Source organism: Lagenorhynchus albirostris, chromosome X, assembly GCF_949774975.1.
Source record: "Lagenorhynchus albirostris chromosome X, mLagAlb1.1, whole genome shotgun sequence".
Lineage (NCBI taxonomy): Eukaryota > Metazoa > Chordata > Mammalia > Artiodactyla > Delphinidae > Lagenorhynchus > Lagenorhynchus albirostris.
In genome coordinates this window covers 27,482,052-27,502,738 of record NC_083116.1, presented here as the reverse complement: position 1 = coordinate 27,502,738, position 20,687 = coordinate 27,482,052, and the positions used below count along the sequence as shown (strand labels likewise).

Sequence of the window (20,687 nt, the reverse complement as noted above, 5' to 3'; positions counted from 1 at the left end):
TTTAGGGCCCTAAGGTTTTTTATAATGGTTTGAGTTACCTTTTCTGGGTTTCCCAGTTAAATTTTAGCAAAGACATTCAGTACCTTCAACCTAACAGAGTAATTCCTGTGGTGGGAATTTTAAGACTCTTGGCAGAACTGTGAGGAACAGATTTTTATTTGGGTATGGGAGAAGGAGAGGTTTTTAGGGCTTCACTATTCATTCTCTTTCTTTGTAATGTGGCTCACCTTAACTCTTTGTTCATCCTATGTAGCTGCTCCCTGTGCTGAGTCACAAATTGCTCAGTACTGCCAATACCTTGTGATGGCCAGTTTGGCTTGAAATGATTCGAACTGATCCCAGCTAGTTATAGTTCATTTGGTTCACTTCCCGAAGGTTTCTCAGTATAGTTCTCCTGTGCTGAAGCCCAGTAGGCAGCAGATCTCTACTGCGCAGGTACAGTTGAATTGGGACAGTGTTTGATCGCCTGCTGATGTGTGTGACTGGGGGACCTATGCCAGTGAGGTGAAAGGTGAGGGTTAGATAGTGTACAGAAGCCCTCATTTGAAAAAGCTGGGGCCAAACAGGAAGGTGTCTGATTCATATGGAAACTTGCCCCAGTGTGTACTCAATGGGGCCCTTTTGTGAAAGTCTGTCAACAAGTGCCTTTTGCAGAGTTGTGAGAAACAGAGGTTGGTGTCTTTCCAGGCATTTTCTTGTCAGAGCCATCATTCCAGAAAATTATAGAGTGTGGATTGAAACTAAGATTATAGGTTTAAACAGCCCTTGCCTCTCTCTAACTAGGGACAGCCTAAGCAATGCCCAGAAGCTAAATTTGGTCTTAGTCATTATGAAAATTGAAAGTAATGCTTTACAATTAAGAGTTTGAAAACAGCCTTTAATTTAAATTCCATAAAATATTGATGGGGTGGGAGAATGTAATGCTGAGGGCTCAGGGGGCCTGTATTAAAGATAAGTAAAGGCTTTTAAAGCTTTGTCACTTGTTTAAATGTGGTTCAAGGGCCATGGCAATCTCAAGGCTTTGAGATTGGTTGGTTATCTCAGGTCCTGTGAAATGGAGTCTTCAACATCCTTGTAGCAAGAATCACTAGAATCACTGCCTAGAAAGGCAAAATGGAGGCTAGGATTCTAGACAGGTAAGGTGGACTTTAAATAAATGAAGCTTAGAAATAAAGAAAAGTAGGTTTAAGAAATAGGGATATTCTGGAAGGACTGAGGAAATTTAAAAAATATAGAAAACCTGTCTTATCCTGAAATGTAAAAAAGGAAGGAGTAGTCAAGACAGAGTGCAGGTGGGACCAAGAAAAAAAACAAGGAAAAGCATTGGAAGACATCCTGTAACTCCCCACTCAGCAAGAGAATCCCAACCTCTCAAGACATTGAAAAAATCCTGGACATCACAATCTCTCCCTAATTTGGAAGAGCCAGAACTAAAAGGGAAGGTAGCAGGACTCTGATGTAGAGACTATCATATTGTGAAGGAGGCTGATCTGAGTCTGGCCATGGTGGAGAAATTTCACTAAATAGAGGAAGTAGAGAAAAAGTTCCTTTGCCAGCATTGCTTGTGGCTCTGGCTTCCGCTTCTTTACCTTTAGGCTCTTAGATTACTGGAAACTAGCTTATGCTGTGTATGTTTGGAAGTGTGAGTGTTATATTTATGTTTTCTTTTTGTTTTGAAGTTTGCAATGTGTAGGTGTTTTATTTATTTATTTTTTATACAGCAGGTTCTTATTAGTTATCTATTTCATACATATTAGTGTATATATGTCCTTCCCAATCTCCTAATTCATCCCCCCCCCATATTTATGTTTTCTAAATGGTGTATATGTGTGTGTTTGGGGATGGAGGAAAATGGAAGAAAGACGCATCTAAAGTCCTACCATCCTAAGATAACCGTTTTAGAATGACCATCCTTTTGTGTGGCTCATTATGTGTATATATATATATATATGTATGTTACTTTTTGTAAATGGTATAATAGTCTAAGCTTTATTGTTTAAGGACATCTTTTTTTTTTTTTTTTTTTGCGGTACGTGGGCCTCTCACTGTTGTGGCCTCTCCCGTTGCGGAGCACAGGCTCTGGACACGCAGGCTCAGCGGCCATGGCTCACGGGCCTAGCCGCTCCGCGGCGCATGGGATCTTCCCGGAGCAGGGCACGAACCCATGTCCCCTGCATCGGCAGGGGGACTCGCAACCACTGCACCACCAGGGAAGCCCCAAAAGGACATCTTTTGAGGGACTTGTCCTTACCCTCTTCTCTTCCTTCTTGTTACACTCCCCCAAGATGACCAAAGTTAACAGCCTGACATATATCCTTCTATACATTTCTCTAGATTAATTTCATATCATTCAAACACACACACACAGAGGTTTGTTTGGTCATTATTTTATAAAACTGGTTAGTATGTTATACATTTTCTGTATCTTTTATTTATTAATCAGTACCTAATGGATTTGGTGAATTTTACACAATTCTCAGTGACAGCACAGTAGCTCATGATATGAATAATGTACCACAGTCTATTCGATCATTTCCCTATTAATTCATTGTATTTCTCGTTTGTTGCCGTAACCATTGGTGCTGCAGTAACTATTCTTGTATTAGTTTAAACCATATGAAATTGCTATTTTTGTGTACCAAAAATAGCCAACCATCAATAAAAAATACTAGAATGTAAAAAAATAAATCAGAAGCAGTAGGGATCAGGTTTGAGAATGTGGCAAATAAAATCATCAATTAATGCAGAGAAAAAGAACAAGGAGATAAAAATATGAGAAAATCAATAATAAATATAATAGACTAGAGAATAGAGAACCAACATGTGGCTAATCTGTATATCTGAAGATAAAGAATAAATGCAATAGAAGCAATAATAGAAGAAAACATCTCCGAAATAATGACTGAATCTGCAGATCAAAAGGGATCACCAGGTACCAGTCAAACTAATAAGATGTGACTGATATCTAAATAATCCTGGTAAATGTCCTGAATTTCAAGACAGAAGAAGAAAATCTACAGGAACCCACTTAATAAAAAAAAAGAAAGCAAAAAGAAACAACAAAACCCCAAAATAAACAGGTCACCTCTAAATTAAAAAAATAGGATAACCCTAGATTTCAACATGATATTAAATGTCATAAGACAATGGAGTGACATTTACATTTTTTATAGAAAAATATTTTGACCAAGGAGTTCTCTACCCTGACAGTGCAGCATAAAGATACCTTCAGAAATGCAAGAGCTCAGAAAATGCACCCTCTGTAGAATCCTTGGAAAAGGAAGGGGGCAACTCAAAATAGATTCAAAGCAACTGAAAACAGTGAAAAATAAAGACTTTAAGAATGTGGACTATGTTATAAAAAGATTGATGCATACATTGACTCCATTTAAACATAGAAGTATTGTAAAAAATTTTGTAGATAAGGTGATAACAAACAGAATACAGAAATCATTAATAATCCTTGAAAGAACAGACAACATTTTAAACATTGAAAATACAAAACTAAGTCTAAAATCTCATACTATGCCACCATTACCTGGAAGAAGTGGGGATGGGGAAGGAAAGTACAGAAGGAATTAGTAGATACTGTTTCAAGGAGAACTATAGATTCAAATTATTTTAGTTTTAAGGGTAACCTCTTGCAGAATTAAAAGCAGAAAGTATACTTTCAAATTGCTAAAGCATAAAAAAATCAAAGAAAATCCACATTAAAAAAGGAGATAGGAAGAAAGCATAATTCAAATACAACAGCAGAAGTAAGACCAAGCGATGCCAATAAATGTGTGTGAGTAGGACAGAGATTCTCAGATGGACTTAGGAAACAATATTCAACTACAGTTTCTGTAGTTTGTGAAAGACACATCTAAAAGTTACTATTAAGGGTGAAAGGTAGAAAAATTATATATATGTATAATATATATATATATATATCAGCAAATCAAAATAGAAAGAAAGCATATAATAAAGTGGAATCTAAAGCAACCACATTCATAAGATGAGGCAGTTAATTTATTAATTTAGCATTGCTATAATAAGGTAGTCACTAGCTACAATGTGGCTATTTGAATTTAAATTTAATATAATTAAAATTAAATTGAAAACATTCTGTTCCTCAGTAATACTAGACACATTTCAAACGCTCAGTGGCCACATGTGTTTAAGTGCTCAATAGTCAGAACATTGGACAGCACTGACATGATTTCATCATCTCGGTTCAGTTAGAAAGTACTGGTAAGGAGTACACTGTATACTAAGAGTGTAACATTTATGAACCCTAATACACAAAATATGATCCATTCAAATGTAATAATTTAATCCTGACAGATACAAGGAGAAACTTACAGAATGCCAGTGGTAAAAGGGGACAGAATGTGTATCTTTTTTTCTATGACAGATAAAAATGCAAAATGTATATAATAATATAGAGGGTCTGATTATTTTAATTAATAAAGTTGAAGTAATCAATTCATGAAAAAATTCTTTTTCCTAAAGAACTATATCTTATTTTGTAGTACCATGTGACATTAAAAATGTAATCACATATTGACCACAATGTAAACCTCAGCTCCAAAAATCAAAGATAGTACATCATTCAGTAGTATTTGCAATTAATAATAGATGTACAAATGGAAACCTTCCACATAGAAAATTCAAAACACGATTTCAAATAACTTCTTGGTTTGAGAAGGAAAACAGAAGCCACAGTATCAAAATACTTAGAAAAATAACAATAATGAGAATACTATGTGTCCAAATCTAAGAGGGATTGATAAGCTTTAATCAGAGGGAAATTCATAGCTCTACAAAATTTCTTTTATTAAATGTTAAAGTTCCAAAGTTAGAACATCATAAATATAAGGGAAAATATGAGGAAGGAATTAATAGGGCTATAAGCAGATATTAATGAACTAGAAAAAAAGAAATCCAGTGAAACCACATGCAAATCTGAATACTTTTTCTTAAAAAAAAAGTAGGGGGGACAAAATCCTAGCCTAATAAACCTAAGAGGGGAAAAATCCTCAAAATTAAAAATGAAAAATGGAATATAACTGAAAATATGGAGGAGAGTTCCAGAATTATACAGAAGTCATGTACAACGTCATGCTTTTAATTTGAAGATCTCAGTGATAGATACTTTTTTCAAAACATAAATTACTAAAATTGTTCAATAAGTAGAAAGCCTTACAGATGGGATAAGCAAGAGGTAGTACCTATGGGTATAACTTTCCAGATGAAGTGTGTCCTAATTCTTTATTTTTATTTTAAGCATTAATTTTTAAACACTAATTTTATTTTTATTTAGCTAAAAAACACAACTTAAAATTTACCAGTCTAATCATTTCTAAGTTTATTTAGTTCAGTACCATAAGTCTATTCACGGGATTGTGCAACCAATCTCTAAAACATTTTCATTTTGCAAAACTGCAACTCTGTACCCATTAAACAATAGTTTCCCTTCCCCACCCCACCGTGACTGCCCCCTGCCCCAGCCCCTGGTAACCACGATTCTACTTTTTGTTTCTATGAATTAGACTCCTTTAGATACCTCATATAAGTGGAATCATACTGATTTGTCTCTTTGTGGCTGGCTTGTTTCACTTAGCATGTCATTTCAAGGTTCATCCATGTGACAGGATGTTCTTCCTTTTTAAGGTTGAATAATATTCCATGTACCACATTTTAAAAAATCCATTTATCCATTGATGGACATCTGGGTTGCTTTTTAAACTTTTACACATATTTCATTTACAAAAATAATATTTCATAATGCACAATGTTCTGCATCTTGCTCATTGATATAAAATATTGAGTATGTAGGAAAAGAACTTTTCTTCATTGGACAGTGGATACATTATCAGTAACTAAAGACTTATAGAATGTATCCATCAAACCTGTCAATTTAGATGTTTAAAAACAATGGAAATCAAGAAGAGTGTATTTTAACTAAGCAGACAGGTCTGGGGGGCCCAGTATCCTTGATATGGATTTGTTCAGATTGTGATGAGGGTGGAATTTGTATAGGTAATAATTAGAATTGTGATGGAAAGTACTCTTTTTATCCATTGCTTAATAAAGGCCTGCTTAAATTAGGGATCATTGTGAAGTGAATTCAAACCACATCTCAGCCTACTTACTTTATGTGTACACTGGGAAGATAACTTTCTTCCCCAAACCTTAATTTTCTCATATTTAAAAAAATGGGGTAAAACCTACCCATTTTTTCAGCTTTGTGAGGGAAAATGTGACAAATTGATTAGAAAATATATTTGATACACAGTAAATTTCTTTTACAATTCAGGTTATCCACTAGATTTTCTTTACCCAAAGAGGATCTTGTGTTTCTTTGTTCAATAAAAAAAGTTATTGAGCAGTAATTTACATACAGTGAACTGCATATATTTAAAGTGTACAGTGTGTTGAGTTTTGACATATTTATGTATCTATGAAATAAGGATACGGAATGTTTCTATTACCTCAGAGTTTCCTTGTACCTCTTTACGGTTCATCTCTCTCTTTACCCTTTCCCTCAGGTAGCCATTGATCTCCTTTTTATCATTATAGGTTAGTTTGCCTTTTTGAAGTTCTAAATTAATCTTATGATCTATTCTTCTTTTTTGTCAGTCTCTTTTTACTCAGTGAAATGATCTTGAGGTTTATCCCTGCTGTGTGTATCAGTACTCATTCCAGTGTATTGCTAAGTAGTATTCCATTTATCCATTCACCTGTTGATATACTTTTGGGTTGTTTCTAGTTTTTAGGGATAATGAATAAAGCTAGTATGATCATTTATGCACAAGTTTTGGACATAAGGTTTTTTTTTTGGGGGGGTGGGTAAATATCTAGGAGTGGAATTGCTGGTCATACAGCAGTTCTATTTTTAGTTTTTTGCAAAACCTCCGTACTGTTTTCCACAGTGGCTGCAGCAATTTACATTCCCACCAACAGTGTATGACGATTCCCTTTCCTCCACATCCTTGCCAACAGTTGTTATTTGTAGACTTTTTGACAATGGCCATTCTGACTGATGTGAGGTGATATCCCACTGTGGTATTAATTTACATTTCTCTGATGATTACTAGTGTTGAGCATCTTTTTATGTATCAGTTGGCCATCTGTATTTCCTCCTTGGAAAAATGTCTATTCAGTTCTGCCCATTGTTTTAATTGGGTTGTTTGTTTTTTTTGATGTTGAGTTGTATGAGCTGTTTATATATTTTGGATATTAACCCCTTATTGATCATATCATTTGCAAATATTTTCTACCATTCAGTAGGTTGCCTTTTCATTTAGTTCTCCATAAGTATGTGCATTTATTTCTGGGCTCTCTATTCTGTTCCAGTGATCTATGTGTCTGTTTTTGTGCCAGTACCACACTGTTTTGATTACTGTAGCTTTGTAGTATAGCCTGAAGTCAGGGAGCATGATTCCTCCAGCTCTGTTCTTTCTCAAGTTGTTTTGGCTATACGGGGTCTTTTGTGTTTCCATACAAATTTCTGAATTCTTTGTTCTAGTTCTGTGAAAAGTGTCATGGTTATTTTGATAGGGATTGCATTGAATCTGCACATTGCCTTAGGTAGTATGGTCATTTTAACAATATTGATTCTTCCAATCCAAGAACACCATATATCTTTCCATCTGTTTGTGTTGTCTTCAGTTTCTTTCATCAGTGTCTTATAGTTTTCTGAGTACAAGTCTTTTACCTCCTTAGGTAGGTTTATTCCTAAGTATTTTATTCTTTCTGAGGCAATGGTAAATGGGATTGTTTCTTTCATTTTTCTTTCTGATAGTTTGTTGTTAGTATATAGAAATGCAACAGATTTCTGAATATTAATTTTATATTCTGCAACTTTACTGATTTCATCGGTGAGCTCTAGTAGTTTTCTGGTGGCATCTTTAGGATTTTTTATGTATGGTAAGTATCATGTCATCTGCAAACAGTGACAGTTTTTTTTTTTTTTTTTTTTTTTGCGGTACGTGGGCCTCTCACTGCTGTGGCCTCTCCTGCTGCGGAGCACAGGCTCCGGACGCGCAGGCCCCGTGGCCATGGCTCACGGGCCCATCTGCTCCGCGGCATGTGGGACCTCCCAGACTGGGGCACAAACCTGTGTCCCCTGCATCGGCAGGCGGACTCTCAACCACTGCACCACCAGGGAAGCCCAACAGTGACAGTTTTACTTCTTTGTTTCCAATTTGGTTTCCTTTTATTTATGTTTCTTGTCTGATTAGGATTTCCAATACTATGTTGAATAAAAGTGGTGAGAGTGGGCATACTTGTCTTGTTCCTGATCTTGGAGGAAATGATTTCAGCTTTTCACCATTGAGTATGTTGTTAGTGGGTTTGTCATATATGGCCTTTATTATGTTGAGTATGTTCCCTCTATGCCCACTTTCTGGAGAGTTTTTATCATAAAAGGATCTTGAATTTTGTCAAAAGACTCTTCTGTATCTGTTGATGATCATATGGTTTTTATTCTTCAATTTGTTAATGTGGCATATCATATTAGATATTTAATATTTTAATAAACTTTTAAACTGTGTTCCAAAGCAGTTGTACTGTATATTTTCCACTAGCAGTATATGAAAGTTTTAGTTTTTCCACAGCTTCTCCAACTCAGTGTTGCCATTCTTTTTATATTTAGACATTACAACAGGTATCTGGTGTTATCTCATCATGGTTTTAATTTACATTTCCATAATGATCAATGAGGTTGAGCATTTGTATTTTTTTTGGCATTTATATATCTTCTTTATGAAGTGTCTTTTCAAATATATTGCCCATTTTTCTATTGTTTGTCATTCTAGCATTGACTTATAAGAGTTCTTCATATATTCTGGGTAAAAGTCATTTGGCTGATATGTGAATTGCAAATATTTTCTACCAATCTATAGCTTGCTTTTTAAAACATTTATTTATTGTATGTATTTATTTTTGGCTGCGTTGGGTCTTTGTTGCTGTGCGGGCTTTCTCTAGTTGCGGCAAGTGGGAGATGCTCTTCATTGTGGTACACGAGCTTCTCGTTGTAGTGGCTTCTCTTGTTGCAGAGCCACTGCATTGTGGGCTCTAGGCATGCGGGCTTCAGTAGTTGTGGCACACGGGCTCAGTAGTTGTGGCTCACGGGCTCTAGAGCACAGGCTCAGTAGTTGTGGCATACGGGCTTAGTTGCTCCGCAGCATGTGGGATCTTCCTGGACCAGGGCTCGAACCTGTGTCCCCTGCATTAGCAGGCGGATTCTCAACCACTGCACCACCAGGGAAGCCCCTATGGCTTGCTTTTTAGAATACACTTTATTCATGAATTTAGATAATACATATACTCAGTACAAAAAAAAAAAAAGAATGCAGTGTATACAGAGTACAAAATAAATTTCCCCCTTCACCTGTCTCCTGGCTCCCAGATTGGTCTATACTTTCAGAGATTGTCAGAGCAAGCATTGCATAAGTGTTTCTGCAGATGGATTTGGGGCATTAAGAGGGAGAGTTGTCATGGTGTCATCTTGGATCCCTGCACAGAGGGATGTGGAAACCTAAGCAGAAATACACAGGAGGTCTACTGCCAGATGCCCAAGGGTTGAAGATAGAGTCCCAGTTAGCAATCTAAACTCCTGGTCCTAGAGCAACGAGAGCTGCATCTGCTGGGTCATAGGAACAACAGAAGAGATGGCCCGTTGAAGCAATCCAGGAGATATGGTCCACTTTAATTATCTGCCAGGTTCTAGGCCCAGACTCAAAAGAGCCCTGTGTTAGTCAAGTAAGAACTATTCTATCCCTCAACTGCCCCCACCTCTTTGACCTGGAGCTTCCACTATAAGGGTGTAGGAGAGAGCACGATCAGGGAGAAAACATGCTAGCAGAAGGAGCTGCTACATTGCAACCTCGCACCCTGAGCTAGGAGAGATTTAATTTAGGTAAAGTTGGGATTTTTCATTATTACTGGAAATGATTGAGCTGAAAAGTCATAGGCCTATTGGAGTTTTTATCCATGAACAAGGGAATAGTCCTCTCATTGAATTAAATTTTATTGGGATGTTGGGAGAAAAAATTGCATTTTGATCAGAAGACACATTTCCAGTCAGTGTACTAATTTCATAAGTACAAATGTGTATATATAATCTCTTCACACACATGCACACACACATTTATACCATACCTACCATTCTGCACTTTGCTTTTATCACTTAAAATATTTAGAGATCATTTTATACCCATATGTAGATATGCCCTACTAGTTTTTCTTTCGTTATGGCTTCATAATATTCCATTTTATGGATGTACCATAACTTATTTAAGCAGTCCTCTGTTATGGACCCCTAAGTTAAAACTCATCTACTTCTATATAGCAGAGGAAATTATCAACAAAATGAAAAAGCAACTTATGTAATGGGAGAAAATATTTGAAAACCACATATGATAAGGGGTTAATATCCAAAATAATTAAGGAATTCATACAGCTCAATAGCAAAAAACCAATCCTATTAAAAATGGACAAAGGACTTAATAGACATTTTTCAAAAGAAGCTATTCAAATGGCCAACAGGTACAGGAAAACATGCTCAACATCATTAATCACCAGGGAAGTGCAAATGAAAACTTCAGTGAGATATCGCCTCACACCTGTTAGAATGGCTATTATGAAAAAGACAAGAGATAAGTGTTGGTGAAGATATAAAGAAAAGGGAGCGCTTGTACACTGTTGGTGGGAATGTAATGGTTCAGCCGTTATGGAAAACAGCATGGAGGTTCCTCAAAAAACTGAAATCAGAACTACCATATGATCCAGCAACTCCACTTTTGGTTAAATACCAAATCTGAAGGAAAAGAAATCACTGTCCTGAAGAGATATCTGCATACCTGTGTTCATTGAAGCATTGTTTACAATAGCCAAGACACAAAAACAACCTAAGTGTCCATCGATGGATGAATGGATAGAGAAAACATGAAGCGCGCGTGCGCGCGCACACACACACACACACACACACACACACACACACACACACAGAGGAATATTATTCAGCCATAAAAAGAAGGAAATCTGCCTTTTGTGACAACCTGGATGGACCTTGAGGGCATTATACTAAGTGAAATAAGTCAAAGACAGATACTGTATGGTCTCACTTATGAAATGTGGAATCTAGAAAAATCAAACTCATAGAAACAGAGAGGTGGGGAGTCGGGGAAATTGGGTGAAGATGATCAAAAGTTACAAACTTACAGCTATAAGTAGATCCTTGGGATGTAATGTACATCATGATGACTATAGTTAACAATACTGTATATTTGAAAGCTGCTAAGACAGTAGATCTTAAAATTTCTCATCATAAGAAAGCAAATTTATAACTGTGAAGTGATGAATGTTAACTTATTGTGGTAATCATTTTGTAATACATACATAAATCAGATTGTTATGTTGTACACCTAAAACTTATACAATGTTATATGTCAATTATATCTCAATAAAACTAGAAAAAGTAGAACTCATCTTTTTTTTTAGTTGTATGTAAATTTGTTAACCATAATAGAATTGTAGAAAAGCCTCAGTGGTTTAAGTATACTTCTTTTAAAAGGAGGAAAAAGCAGTATATATTTTGGTATAGCCAGATGTGATATTAGTGGTGCTAATAGGAAAAATTGTAAGAGTTAATAGCTTGAGGTCTATTTCTATTCTAGTTGTAACCAAAAATGGGTTAAAATTTAGTCTCTGTTCTTTTTTTAAATTGAGATATAATTGACACATGATTAGCCATAGTGTGGACCCTAAACCAGGTACCAGGTACACATTATAAATCTTCATGTTTACTTTAAACATGCTGACAGCCTAGTTCATCTTGACCCCCTGCCTTGGGATTGTAGAATAACATCATAATCAGTAACTATGTAAACAGTCCTACAGTTTAGTTCTCAAAGTTTGAATAAGGGTCATTGTCATGGGTACAGACATCCTCTTAATCCTCCATTTTTTGAAACTGGTCTGTTGACTCTGCATGAGTAAAGACAAAATAAATCTACGTCATTTTACTCCTACCGCCTTTTTCTGCCATCCTACTCTTTCTTCTCCTAATTGTAGTTAGTTATATTATTTTCTTGCTTATTTGTTTAGCTTTACACTTTTAAATATGCCTATACATTTGATTTGATTTATCAGTCTTAGATGATATCCTTTGGTCACCAACTTTAAAGTATGAAGAAATCAATACACCCTACCTTTTCTCTCCCTCCCTATCTTTATTTTTTTAGTTATATAATGTTTTGCATTTTCATTTATAAGATTTCTATCTTACTCTGTAACCGTAATTTCCAGGGTTATTTTAATCTTAGTCCTGTAGTTAAGTGGTTTCCGTGCTCAATGTTAATGCTCTTGCTAGAGAGTCTCCATCCATCTTTTGAATAGGCTGACATTTGTCCTGCAGCAGTTTTTTCAAGGTGCGCTTACTGGAATGTTATTCTATAAATTCTTGTATAATCTAACACATTTGTTACTTTTGTTCATGAAAGACTATGTAGCAGATTATGGCTGACATTTTCCTTTTTCTGAAGATTTTGTGGACAGACATTGCTTCACTTTCTTGTAGTGTTGACTGTTGCACTGGAGACATCTGAGGCCAGCCTAATAATATTCCTTATCAGTGTCTTTCTCTTTTTTTTGTCTAGATACCCAAAGCGTTCTTTGTTCTTGAAATCTAGTTATTTTACTAAGATATATTTTAGTGCTGAGTGTTCTGTGTCAATTTTTCTAGGGTCATGGTATGTTTTTTCAATCTATATATTTGGGTTTTTTGTTTCTGGGGAGATTTAAATATTTTCTAGTCCATGTTTTGTTTTATTTTTTATGCTCCTCAGTTGTATTTGTTTTGGATCTCCTTTGTCTATCTTTTACGTATCTGTTGTGTTATTTTGAATCCTGTTAAACTTTTTGTTCATTTCCATTTTTTTAACCTTTTTTTATCCTGTATACCATATATTTCTTACCAGCTTTTCAACAGTATTAATTCTCTTTTGTGTTATTTGCAGTGTGGTTTTATTTTCTTCTTCCATTGTCTTTTTTTTTTTTAGTTTATCAGTAAAAAGTTTTATTCTTATATATCATTTTCTCTAGGAAACTTTCTCTGACCCCTCAATTGCAGCTCTTACAGCCTTCGGTGCTTTCCTGATTATAGCACATCACACAGATTTGAAAACTCCTGTTTGTTTGTCTGGAAACTAGACTCGAAGCTTTGCGAAGTCAGGGACTGTGTTTATTGTTCTTGTTCAGTGATGCATCCCCAGCATCTGGCTTGTAATAACCCTGCCATTTATGCCCTGAATTGTCTGGAAGGGCTTCGAGATGAAGCTCATCACCAGAAAGAACACAATCTTGTGAGTCTCTAATTATGAACATGCACTGAATTTTTAGCATGGTGCAAAAAAGAGTTCTGTACTTTTTCCAGTTGTTCAACTTACAGTTCTGAGTTACATGAATGCTCTAGGAGTCCGTTCTTTCCCTAATGACCCTCCAGCTTCCATTTTCTATCTTTTGCCTTCCCCCAGTGTTCTGGCTCTTTATCTAATAATCAAAGCCATGGACTTTCATTTGAGACTTTTTTCAGGGAATATTGAGGATGATTTTGTAGAATAGTTGATTAAAGTCTTTCTTGGAAGCAGGCTTAAATCTTTCAGTTGCTTCTGAGTGGTACGTGTATGTGACAGATATTTTTCTTATTAATATCGGTGGCTCATTATTTTGCTAAAGTTGTCACTCATCACTAAAGATGCTAATAAGAAAGAAGGTAGATAGGGATGAGGGGTGAGAAATTCTGCTCTGCTAATTCTAGGAGGTGCTCAGTAAATACTTCTTGAGTGAAAGAATGAGTAGTGTAACTAGGAGTGATGCTTGCTTTCTTTTTTCTGTGTGTTTGCATGTGTGCACACATGTGTACACATTTTTCAAGTATTCGTCAATGTGTATATAAAAAGTTTGCAATAAGAAACGTTGTTTTAAATTTTAAAACTTAAACTGTAAAGAAAGACAATTTAAGTGGGGCTTATTACCATCCCATTACCACCTTACATGGTATGAACTGAGAGACTCTGAAAGATGCCTCTTACCAAACTGATCTTCCATACTTGCCTCAGGGCCTGCAACTCCACCATCCTTTGGGCTGAGGTGTTAAGACATTTGAATGATTACCGGTTATATCCTGGCTTCGTGTAGCAACCCCTGCCCATTTAAATACTTTTAACATGTTATGATTCTTTTTCCTTTTTCATACCCTTCTTGTATCGTCACCCGTTTGCCCCTTTCGGTTAGGCTGTTGCTTTCTTAGTCACTTTATTGTTTTTAAGCTATCCAGCAGGAATTAGAGAAACAAACAGCAACAAAATAAAACAAGTGGGCAGGGACTGGAGGGCCTAACATTTGGAGTGTCAAGCTCTGCTTACTAGCCCCAGACACATGAGCTGAAGCCAAACAAATAACAGTTCTTAGGTTGACATTCAAGGCCTATAATCCTAATCTGCAGCTCCCTGAATATTACCTTTGGTCTCTCCTATCTTTGTGCTTCTCTGAAAAACTGTGCATCTTGTTGTGGGTAGCTTTGTGTGGGGGATAGTGATGGAGATGCATTCAGACTTCTTAATCCTCTCCAGCTCTGCCCTGGAGAGTCTGGTAGCTGCTGCTGCTGCTGCTGCTGCTCATGCAAGTTGTTTCAAAGGGAATGCCTTCTTCCTAGCTTCTCGAAATCCTACAGTTTTTAAGGGTCTAGCTCAAATCCTACCATCCCCATGGTGTCTTCTGTGAATTCCTCAGTGTTCTTTTGGTCTCTGAACCTGACTATCTGGATTCAAATCCAAGCTTCATCACTATGAGAAGTGTGACCTTGGACAAGTTACTTAAGCTCTCCGTGCCTTGGTTTTCTCACCTATAAAGTGAGAATGGTAATAGTGCCTACTTTATCAAGTTGGCTGTTGTGAGGATTAAATGGGTTAATATAGGTAAAAGACTGTGGACACTACCTGGCAAAAAGAATAGCTCCTGCTCAGCAATTATTAGATATTGTTGCTATTATTCTAATGTGGTTTATAACATACAGTTAATTTTTTGGTTAGGATTTTATGGCTCTACTTTATCTTCTTAAGTGATCTTGGGGTAATATAATATAATGGAAAAAGTGTGAATTCTGGATCCAAACTGCCTGAGTTTGGGTCCTAGCTGAGGTACTTACTAACTCTCTCTCTCTGATCTTGGACAACTTTTTAACCTTTGTGAGTCTTGGTTTCATCATTGTATAATGAGGATAATTATACCAACCTACTGCAGAGAATCTTTGTGGGGATTAAATGAGATAATGCTTATAGAGTACCAGATACAGTAGATGCTTCCTAAATGGAAATGCTATTATTATAAATTTTAGTATCCATAGTGCCTAGGCCCAGATTAGGCACTCATTATATGTTTTCTAAATGGTCTAAAAGTGAAATATTCTGCTTTTTCAGGCATCTGTCTTTTGTGTTATTCAGGGACAGAGTGAACAGAAAGAGATGACTGCATCTTTGAGCTCTTAAAGTTAACTCCAAGCTCAGTATCTTTCCTACCTATCAAGCTCTGGACCTTTTTCTTGTGTTAGGTCCAATGATGATGATGATGAGGAATAATAATAAGAGCAACTACTGTTCATTGATTTCTAACTATGTGCAGTGTATGTGCTAAATGCTTTACATAAATTATCTGTAGTCTCATTTCCCTGCGTGCTACATTCTCTCCCTAAGTATTCTCATCCATTATCTTGTCTTCAAATACCATCTATGCCATCTATGTGCTGATGACTCCCAAATTCCTATCTTTACTCCTAGACATGAGGAGCTAGACCTGTATAGCTCTTCTGAGCTCTAGACCTGTATATCTAACTGAAAATTTGACATTGGTGTTTGGATATTTCAGAGGCAACTGAAACCAAATGTTTCAAAAGTGGACTGTGCCTCCTACAGTGCCTGCCACCTCAATTCCATTCTGCTTTTCCCTCTGTGTATCCTGTCACTACATGGCACCACCAACTATTCAGTTGCATCCCACATTCAGAACCTTGACAAATTCTGTTAGTTTTTCTCCCAAAATGTATAATAAATCTGTCTCTTTCCTTCTTCAATATCACCATCATAGTGGAAGCTACTGTCATTTTCTCTGCGGATTATAATAGCTTTCTAACTGGTCTCACCTCTCACATACTTGTTCCATTTTAATCTGCGTCTATACCTTGGTCAGATTTTTTCTTTTTACTTTTTTAAATGAGATATGACATACATATAGTGATATGTACAAAGTGCATTAATATCAAGTGTATAGCTTGATTAATATTTCCATATGTATATACTCATGTAACTATTCCCTACATCAAAATAGACTGTTTCCAGCACCCCAGAAGGCTTCTTTGAGCTTCCTCTTAGAGATAACTGCTATTCTGTAGTCAGATTTCTAAAAGTGATCATTTGGGGGAAAGAAAAAAATGAACAAATCTTGAACTCCAGTTAATGATATGCATGGTGAAGTATTTAGGGTGAAGTGTATTGAAGACTGCAACTTACTTTGAAATGCATATGAAAATAAGGTGGACTGGATGCATAGAAGGATGACTAGATGGACCCACAGGTGATAAAACAAGTCTAATAAATGTAAATTATAGACTCAGTGGGTGGTATATGGGTGCTTACTGTAAAATTCTTTGAATATTTTGGTAACTTTGAAAATGTTCATTATAAAATATTGGAAAAGGGGGATCTTTTGCAAACACAAAAGCATCTTGTTGTAGTACCTAAAACTCTTCAATGGCTTTCAGTTGTACTTGATATAAAATATATAATCTTTAATATATCCTGAAAGGCCCAATATTGCTCCTAACAGACCTGTCCACTTTGTTCTCCCTCCACTCTCCCATCTCCCTCACTGTTCAAGCCACACTTGCCTTTTTCCAGTTCCACCAATATACGATGCTGAATGAGTGAATAAAAACAGCAAAGGTGTCCTAATAAGCAGCACACAACAATGAAAGCAACCTGGAGAGAGGGCAATTTTTCAGAAATACGGTCTCAGGCAGGTAGTATTGTGGTTAAAGGTGGGCAAGAGGCCTAGTTTCTAGTTGTAAAACACATCCAGCCATCAATTATTACTGCCCTGCTGTAAACATGAAGTCAAGTTATAGCATAGAGGGGACACTGTTGTCTCCCCCTTGTGACTGTAAGTTCCATGAGGGCAGAAGCCATGTCTAGCTTTTTCTCTGATGTATCTGTAGCACCTAGCACAGTCTCAGCCAGCTATGAAATAGACATTCCCTAAACATTTGTTGAATGAAATAATCTCATTATATCCTTATAACAGACCTATGGGATAGTTACCAATTTGACCCACATTTTTAGGTGAAGAATCTGAAGCTCATCCAAGGTAAATACCTCTCTCAAGCCCACACAGCTAGTAATAGAAGAGCTAGGATTCATACCCAAGTTAGTGTGACGCCAAAGCCCAGGCTCTTAGGTGCTCTTTGCCTTCCCTAATGTGAATATTCTACTCCTTGTGGAAGTCACCCTGAGAGTGAAAAGGGTAGGGCTTGAGAGGGCATAGGAGAGGAAAGGGTGGTTATTTAGGTGCCACTGGGGTGATTTCCCTCCCCCATAAACTCCTTTCTATTGGCGCTGGAAGCTGCAGTTTGGAGTCCACACCTGGAAGTGAGCAGTGCCCCTGCTGAGCCAGCACTCCTCCTTAAATTGGTGATTCATTTTGGCTAATCACCTTAGTTATATTCATTAGTTTTCTTTTCATTAAGCCAAATGTAATAACTGCCATTTTGGCTGGGTGTGGGGTTACGGTTGTGTAAAGCACTATGATGGAAAAATTGCTAGCATAAATGAAAAAGAATCTTCCCTAACCAAACCAGTTTGAGAAACTTACAAAATGAGGAGATCCATAGGCAGTCTCTGTGGCCTGACTTTCCACTGGCCTTTGGACCAAAGCACTCTCTGGCCCTGTGCCTAGGTGGAATAAATAGCTGCCCTCCTGCTGTGAAGTGAGGGGGGGATGCTTAGAAGTCCTTGATTACCATCAAGTCTTCCCCCTTATATGTGCCACAGTATTTGAAACCTTCACTGCTTCAGGTTAAGGGACCTAAGGCCTTATTAAACTTTAAATGTATCCTCTTGGGCCACCCGAAGTCACTATCAGCCATTACCATTTTATTAGCAGCTCTTGCTCTATTTCTTTATTATCCCTCTTCCTCAGCTTTTCCCAGCTGAGCCCATATATATCCAAAAGTACAGATTTGGTCATGCCTCCTGAGCCAGTCCTGAATGAGAAAAGAAGTAATAATCACAATTGTTAACATTTATTGAGTGCTTATTGTGTGCTAGGTACCCTATTAAGTACTTTACATGTATTATATCAACTTAATTCTTAGAACAACTCAGTGAGATTTTTATCATGCTCATTTTGTGGAGGGTCAAATAGAGGCACAGAAAAGTTAAGCAAATTGCCTAAGGTTACATTTGGTTTGGACAAACTAGGATTTTAATCCAGATGGTTTGATCTCAGAGCTCAGTATCTTAACTGTCATGCAATATGGCATTTGTCAGCCTCAGTCTGACCATTTGAAATTGTCTTATTGTTTATCTCCAAATGTGGTATACTTGTGAACTCTGAACTCCTACATGATCTTTAAGTCACAGCAAGAGAAGAACAGAGGCTGAGGAAAACAAATGGGTTTCAGAGTTGGCCTAGTGGAAAGCAAGGGTAACCAAGCAGTTGTGTTGCAGTTTTCTAAGTAATTATTATAAGAACTAACACTTATTGTGGACTTATTCTGTGCCAAGCACTGTGTTATGTTCATTATTTGTATTAACTTATCTGGAGGCAATAGTTTCAGAGGTCTAGCCTAGGTCTGTCTCCATCTTATCATTATCATTACCATCTAGGATAGGATCCTATCAGGAACACTGACTCAGTTAACTAGGGCTCTAATACTCTAAAACATCTTGCCAGTACCTTCTTGGGAGGTAAGAAACTGCTCTCTTTTGGTTAGCTGCTGGTTTGGGGACTTGTTATATATGGAAGAATCAGTTAGAACCTGACTACTGACTAAGTGTTTGATTACTTCTTGGATTATTTGCTGACTTAGTCACCGACCTTATTGGATAGTAGACCAATGTTTTCAGGTTTAGGACAGAAACCATCATATCCTATGGGAGACTGAGTTGCCCTCTCGTAAACTGGCCTTTGGGGCCAATTTCCCAGTCTCTATACAGACTAGTCTTATCATCTTTGCAATTCACAAAGGTGCCTTCTTGGCAAGGCCCCAGGCTGCCTTGGGCCTAAGCCTCCTTGAGTTATGCCAGTGACCATTCAAACAGAAGACAGCTACTTAGACCTTTTTCTTTTTTTTTTTTTTTAACATCTTTATTGGAGTATAATTGCTTTACAATGGTATGTTAGTTTCAGCTTCACAACAAAATGAATCACTTATATATATACATATATTCCCATATCTCTTCCCGCTTGCGTCTCCCTCCTTCCCACCCTCCCTATCCCACCCCTCCAGGTGGTCACAAAGCACCGAGCTGATCTCCCTGTGCTATGCGGCTGCTTCCCACTAGCTAACTACCTTACGTTTGGTAGTGTATATATGTCCATGCCTCTTTATCGCTTTGTCACAGTTACCCTTCCCCCTCCCCATAGCCTCAAGTCCATTCTCTAGTAAGTCTATGTCTTTATTCCTGTTTCACCCCTAGGTTTTTCATGACCTTTTTTTTTTTAAATTCCATATATATGTGTTAGCATACGGTATTTGTCTCTCTCTTTCTGACTTACTTTACTCTGTATGACAGACTCTAGGTCTATCCACCTCATTACAAATAGTTCAATTTCGTCTCTTTTTATGGCTGAGTAATATTCCATTGTATATATGTGCCACATCTTCTTTATCCATTCATCCGATGATGGACACTTAGGTTGTTTCCATCTCTGGGCTATTGTAAATAGAGCTGCAATGAACATTTTGAAACATGACTCTTTTTGAATTATGGTTTTCTCAGGGTATATGCCCAGTAATGGGATTGCTGGGTCATATGGTAGTTCTATTGTTAGTTTCTTAAGGAACCTCCATACTGTTTTCCATAGTGGCTGTATCAATTTACATTCCCACCAACAGTGCAAGAGGGTTTCCCTTTTCTCCACACCCTCTTCAGCATTTACTGTTTCTAGATTTTTTGATGATGGCCATTCTGACTGGTGTGAGATGATATCTCATTGTAGTTTTCATTTGCATTTCTCTAATGATTAGTGATGTTGAGCATTCTTTCATGTCTTTGTTGGCAGTCTGTATATCTTCTTTGGAGAAATGTCTATTTAGGTCTTCTGCCCATTTTTGGATTGGGTTGTTTGTTTTTTTGTTATTAAGCTGCATGAGCTGCTTATAAATTTTGCAGATTAATCCTTTGTCAGTTGCTTCATTTGCAAATATTTTCTCCCATTCTGAGGGTTGTCTTTTGGTCTTCTTTATGGTTTCCTTTGCTGCGCAAAAGCTTTTAAGTTTCATTAGGTCCCATTTGTTTACTTTTGTTTTTATTTCCATTTCTCTAGGAGGTGGGTCAAAAAGGATCTTGCTGTGATTTATGTCATAGAGTGTTCTGCCTATGTTTTCCTCTAAGAGTTTGATAGTTTCTGGCCTTACATTTAGG

At 37.0% G+C, this 20,687-nt stretch overlaps 1 long non-coding RNA gene across 1 annotated transcript in view; it reads left to right on the top strand.

Annotated features, from left to right (window-relative positions):
* The first annotated feature begins 404 nt into the window (after positions 1–404).
* Positions 405–20,687, top strand: part of LOC132512851 (uncharacterized) — a 139,202-nt gene continuing 118,919 nt past the window's right edge. The window contains exon 1 of the long non-coding RNA XR_009538363.1: positions 405–435. This is a non-coding gene — a long non-coding RNA (uncharacterized LOC132512851). The remainder of the gene's footprint in view (positions 436–20,687) is intronic.